The 6,726-nt window shown below is 33.9% G+C and overlaps 1 long non-coding RNA gene across 1 annotated transcript; it reads left to right on the forward strand.

Moving 5' to 3' along the window:
• Nucleotides 1-1,176: 1,176 nt before the first annotated feature.
• On the forward strand, nucleotides 1,177-6,423 carry LOC139122412 (uncharacterized). Its single transcript, XR_011549452.1, has 3 exons — nucleotides 1,177-1,298; nucleotides 5,556-5,769; nucleotides 6,362-6,423. It is a non-coding gene; the product is annotated as an uncharacterized lncRNA (long non-coding RNA).
• Nucleotides 6,424-6,726: the final 303 nt, after the last annotated feature.

A 6,726-nucleotide genomic window follows, 5' to 3' on the forward strand; every position in this document is an offset into this window, starting at 1 on the left:
ATAGGTAGATTGACCGAAATTCAACCCATGTGTATTCATTGAATCTTAAAGGATTTTTCAAGAAAATTATCACTAGGTATATTCCCTCTTATTTCGTTAAACGATTTTAGTTGAAAATGAAAATTAGAGTGTGATTCTGCAGGTATTTTACAGTGCTTAGTGCAGTAGACAGAAATGGTGGTTCGCGGGTCCCTTGAAACTGACCACAGTGAATGTGCAGAGGCTACAGAAACATGCTAGTTGGGATACCTCGAACCTGCCAAAAAAGTGTCAGCCGGCCCTAACATGTTTTCAGCGACAGCAAATTTCTTTTATTCTCAATGGCAGATGTAGAAGAAGTACCAATATTCATTTTAAAAATGTTAAATTCTTATAAAGTTTCTTAAGTTAGCAGTCTTTATGAGAAACCCAATTGTCAGAAAAACAAAAATCTGACAAAAAATCACCATCCAAGATTCCTTTCTACATTTAGTCAATCATTTTAGTGTTCAAATCCCTGAGGAATGATGAAGTGTCAAGTATTCTACTTGTCAACACAGCCGATGGATGGGTAATGATCATTGCTATTGTTTACAAATAAATTCTTGTCCAGCCTTGAATTCAATTTTCAACAACAACAATGCGACTATATATATATATATATATATATATATATATATATATATATATATATATATATATATATATATATATATATATATATATATATATATATATATATATATATATATATATATATATATATATATATATATATATATATATATATATATATATATATATGTAGGCTGTGTTGATAAGCTGAACATTGTGCATTTCACCATGCTTCATGGATTTGAAATTGAAAGTGTACTTTGATACAAAGAATAAAAATACTAAAAAAACTCACAGTTACCTACCATAACTTCTGAGATTAATTCTATGATTCTTAATTTATGAATTGATTAGACATCAGGCATATTTGTGATCTGTGAAGATGTCAATTATCAGTTATGCAGACCAGTATGAACTGTATATATCCTGCAATAGTTCTTAATTAATGTAAACTAGGTCATATGTAGTACAAAGCAACACCATGATAGTACAGTACTTTGTTACAGTAGAGCACTCTAGAAATACTCTTTGCTATTTTTATTTCATTGTAGGAAGAGGTGTCTTTGATGTTATATCGATTAAAGCTGGAGAGTTTTTAATGGAATATTCAGGTGAACTAATACGGGAGAAGATGGGAACGAAAGGGAAGAGAACACGTTCAGTGTATATCGATATTTTTTTAAGTTCAAGAATAAGGATTTCTGGTATGTACATGAACAATCTAATTTATAGTAATTATAAGTTGTATTTATTGTGTCAAAAAATTTGTATTGAAGTAGCTAAGTTCTGAGTCATTGCCTTTACTAAATTTCAGGTTGTGTTGCTTAAGAAAAAAATATTGTGAGCATTTTGAAGCTGACTTCCCTTACACAGGAGTGATAGTCATGCATAGGGTATGATTTATCATGGTAAATATTGTTCATTGTTATCAGTGAATTATTTTCAGTCCAAAATATCAACTTGTAGTGTGTGCATTCCGAACTACCAAATATCAAGGGGAAATGAGTAAATGTATCAGTCACAAGAACTCTACTAGGTGATTTGTTTGGAGAAGTTTGGAAAAATTGCTCTTTTTGGCATGGAGGTTGCATACAGTGATCCAAGAGTGGGTATAATTAAGTTTCAGAAGTCAAATATGAGCCTTACAAATAGTTTCACCACATGAAACTGACAACCTGCGGAACATACATGATGACAACATATCTCTCAAGATATGATAATTTTCTTGTATTGACTGCCTCCCTACACTATACACTGACTGAGACAATATTGGTCCCATCAAAAGAGTGACATAATTTTTGAATTTTTTAGTCATAATTGACCATTATATAGAAGCTTCTGGAATAGGTAAGCACCCATCTACCGGGGGTATATGTGTGTATGTACATATATGTATGTATGTATGTATGTATGTATGTATTGTATGTATGTATGTATGTGTATGTATGTATGTGTGTGTATGTATGTATGTATGTATGTATTGTGTGTGTGTATTTATGTATTATGTATGTATGTATGTAGTGTGTGTGGGGATGTCTACTCAATTTAATATTTTGAGGACCAAAATACCTATGGACTTGATATTTGAAGTGTATATGCATGATGGGTAAATGGCTGGATTTTTTTTCTTTTTATGTATGCGTATGCCTCAAAAATATTTAAAATAGATCAAGAAGGGGAATGCCATATTTGGTAAAAAAGTCTTCTCCATACCCGCCAATCAGATGCAATAGATGAAACTGTATTTCTTAGACAATTTTTGTCATTTTTTGTTGCAAAAATCTTAAAAAGTCTTCAAAACCATTCTTCAAACAGCTTTGATATTTGACATTTGCACAGGGGTGACCTCAATGAGAATGCTGAAATTGTGCTGAAGTAGGCAAATATGAGGTAATATAATTTTGGGGCAAAATGTTTTGTTTTGTGAAAGTTGTAGCCAGACAGCTTTCATATTTTGGTATATAGGTCACTAGGGATGACAGAATAACACATATCTTGTGAGCATAAAAATCTCATTTCAGGTGACAGAAATGAGATTTTTATGCTCCAAGCTATGTGTATATATAATGGCCGGGAGGATATTCGTATTGGTTGAAAAGGTCTGCGTGTAGTCAATTTGGTCGCACTTTTTCTGTCTGTCTGTCTGTCTGTCAGTAGTAAAGGCCTGAAAACTTGAGCAGTTACCTCAGTGATGTGTAGATGGGATGTGCACTATAGATGTGAGATTGTTCAAATGAAGTTTTCAGTCATTGTGATTATCTCTACAACAATGTAAACTTTCAAGTGAAACGTTTACATTGCTATATATTCTATTTAGAGCCTCTCTGTATGGCAGTAAGATCTCAGGTAGAATAAACATTATTGTGAAAAAATTATGGTGGGAGTAACGCTGGCTGTCTATCTAAGAGAACCCATTTTGTTGCCATACTGATAGATAGATGGCATAGTGTGTCCTCACGTTTATTAATTTAACACCATCTAAAATTTAAAACCAACTAAAATTTAACACCAACAAACTAATATCTTATCTAAGACAAATACGTCAAATGCTTTTAAATTTTTATCAGAAACAAAAAGTGCTTACTGTCAACATGGCATGTACTTCCACTTAAGTTTGTTGCAATCAGGAAACCAATTAGACATTGATATTTCTCAATGATATGTTCAACCTATAAAAGCAGTGTAGGTGTTGTTTAATAGTTTCATCCTCATCAATTTATTTGGTGTATGTGTTGCATGTGTCTTTCTCTTTTAAGCTCATAGTTGGTATGTATATAAATACCAAAGAGAGCTTATTTGGTGAGTCGGTGGCCGTGGCGTCTGTATGTCTGTCTGTATGTATGTGGGTGTGTATGTGCAGATGAATGTCCATCACACGCAAAAGCTCCAATACCACCTAAGCTACCATATCAGTATTTGGTGTACAGGTAGACGCAGAGGTTGAGATATGCGTTGTTCAAATGAACACGTCAGCGTCAAAAATGTGCAAATGAGGTAAGAAAAAGGGAAATTCTGCAAATGTGCATCCATATCACTAGCGCAAATAAGATTGCGTTCTGTAACTACAACATACATGTACATATGGCCTAGGGATTTATATTGCCGATAGATTTCTCGAAATGTTGCATATCATCTTTTTACAAGCTTAGAAGCTGTTTGCAAATAATGTGGTGAAATTTCAATATTTGTGTTTTTAGGACAATTTTTGCCTTTTTTTGATCAAAACATCTATTTCTCTGTAGCAGTATGTCCAACTTTCGTCATTCTTGTTTTTCTGGTTTAAATACTTCTTGTTGTTTTTCTGGTTGTACTGTGCAGAAATCATTGTCATAACATCAACATAGAATTTTCCTGCACTGAACAGATAGAAACAACATTTATTGTTGATCTTTGGTACGCATACTGGTATGTATACCAATTCTGATCAAATGTGAGCGACACCATATAATGCGGTATTTTTTTTTAAGTAAGCTTTCCTTCAAATTACCGGAAAGTGTCAGCTTGTGCTGCAGTAATTTTCACTACTGACCAACAAAGTTAAAAGCTTGTGTTCAAAATGGACTACTGCTTAAGAATTTAAACTTCAAAAGCACTTAAGGGGGCGCTGCACCCAACACAGCATATTTGCTCAAAATCACTTTTCGCAAATATTCATTCAATTTTAATTAATTTGCTAACCCAAGATTAACATATTGGTAGGGTTCACCCTTTAGCTTGTCAAGCAGTTGTAAGTTACATGATACGGAAGTGTCAATTTATGCAAATGTATGCAAATCTCCTGATTTCCTGGCTTCTTTTCCTCCCAATTTCAAAAATTCCAAAGAATTTAACTCCACTCTTGCTGGATCAAATTTTCTGAAATTTTACATTATGTTCTTTAAAGGCTACATAACAAAACGACTATTTTGTTTGGCAACAAAGATCTTACATTTTCAATAAGAGGCATTTTAATTTTGCTAATCATGATTTTAATCACTTTTTTCAGTGTCAGTCTTTCAACCCTTGCCATTTTAGAATGAGGATAGATAATGCAAAACAAAATAGTCATTTTTTTCTACATATACTCTTCTTTCTAATGAAATATTACAATTCAGAAAATAGTGTCAAGTTTTTTACTTAAATTAATTTTATCATTAATACCAAAATTGAGGTTTTTTACCCCAAATATACACCCACTTCATCCTACGAGTTAACTACTGCTACCATACTAAACTTTAGAGTCTCTGCTTTTTGAAAATATATAGTATGAGGGGGTTTCCTTGTCATCTTTGATGAGAAATGTTGCTTTGAAAAAAACTGTGTGTTGACAACATCCAGCTCCACCTTAAAGGTATACGGTCACCTGTTCCAATTTTGAAACAGTTACCATGGAAAGAGAAAATCTAACCAATTACAGAGTTTAAGCGGGTAGCTGCTTTTTAAAATCAGCGCCCTTACATGGGCATTTTGAATACCAAGGAATGCCCCCTTGACCATATATAGGCATATTTAGATTACAGGTGACTGTATACTTTTAACCTGTGCTAACATTGTTGCACTTTTATTTGTTAAATGGGAGCAACACATTGCCCTTAGAAGTAAAAAAGGTTACAAATGCTAGTCAAATTCAATAATATAGTTACCATGCAAGTACAACTAGGTAAGGAGGGAAACAGCCGCCTCCTTCTGGGTGTATATTGCATATCCCAAATTTGGGATGTGCGAAATCTCCTAATTTAGAAAAAAGTATTTATTATGATAGTCAAATGTGTTGAAACTGTAACACAAGGAAATATGCTAATATTGAAATTGAGTCAAATGTGTTGAAACTGTAAAACAAGGAAATACGCTAATATTGAAATTGAGTCACATTTTAGATGTCAGTCTTGACAGTCTCTTTGCAGATGGTGAGATATGCCACCAGTGGTACATGGATGTGTATGTATACTACACGTATGACATCATTGTTTTCTTATTTACAGCATTGATGCAACTCAGGAACCAGGTTCACATGAGAGGATGTTGGGTCGACTTGTTAATCATGGTAGAAAGAATGAAGTGAATGCTAAGATGAAAGTGATTGTGAATGATCATGAACAGCCAACATTATGCCTGTTTTCAACAAAACTTATCAAACCTGGACAAGAGGTTCTTTATGATTATGGAATCAATAATCTACCATGGGAAAATCCTAAGGTAATATTTATTCCCCCTCCCACAAGTCACATATGACCCCTTAGCCTGTAAATACTATCAAGGCTGTCTGAAATGAGCATGTTTATGATATGATATTAATTATCTAATGATTTGTGTACCCTACTTACTGCAGTAGTTGCTGCTCTGTTTAATTTTTTTTCTATAGTGTACTTGTCATACTTAATGGTCTATGTAATCCCTGGCATCTGAAGACAACAAGTAATACATGTAGTCTGGTTGCAGCTACATGTACCATGGTGTTTTCCTCATTCGCTGTCAGACATACAGTCTAGTACCCCGGACCAGATCACGCTAAACCAATAAAGAAAGCTATTTGCATGTCAAAGGGCTTGCTTACGCTGCATAATCATGTGATCATGATTTTGATGTCATAGAAGTCAATTACTTCACTCGATTCTAAACTGATTGGCCGTTGCAATGACTTGAGTGTTACATGCCCAAAATGGAAAGACCAAATATTTATGAGCAAAAAAAGATGGGATATTAACGACCAGATATAAGAGTATTATACACATACCAGTAGTATTTCTTATTTAACTTCAAAACAGTGATTTTGTTCTTTACTTGGTAGCTATCTGCTGTAGCTGGAACTCATACCAAAAGAGCCAAATCCTCAAATGATGTAACATTGCAAATATAAAGAAACAATCACCTGATGAAGGACCTGATTGGCAAACATACTTTCCAAGTTCAGAGATCAAGTCCAATGTTGTTACAATGGACAATATTGAGTTGTCATCACCTGATGAAAACCTGATTGCAAAATACTCTTGCCAAGTTCAGAGGTCAAGTCCAATGATGTTACAATGGACAATATTGAGTTGCAATCAACTGATGAAGGACCTGATTGCAAAACACACTTGCCAAGTTCAGAGGTCAAATCCAATGATGTTTCAATGGACAATATTGAGTTGCCATGCCCTGGTGAAGGACCTG

This window comes from Ptychodera flava, chromosome 22 (genome assembly GCF_041260155.1).
Source record: "Ptychodera flava strain L36383 chromosome 22, AS_Pfla_20210202, whole genome shotgun sequence".
Taxonomy (NCBI): domain Eukaryota; kingdom Metazoa; phylum Hemichordata; class Enteropneusta; family Ptychoderidae; genus Ptychodera; species Ptychodera flava.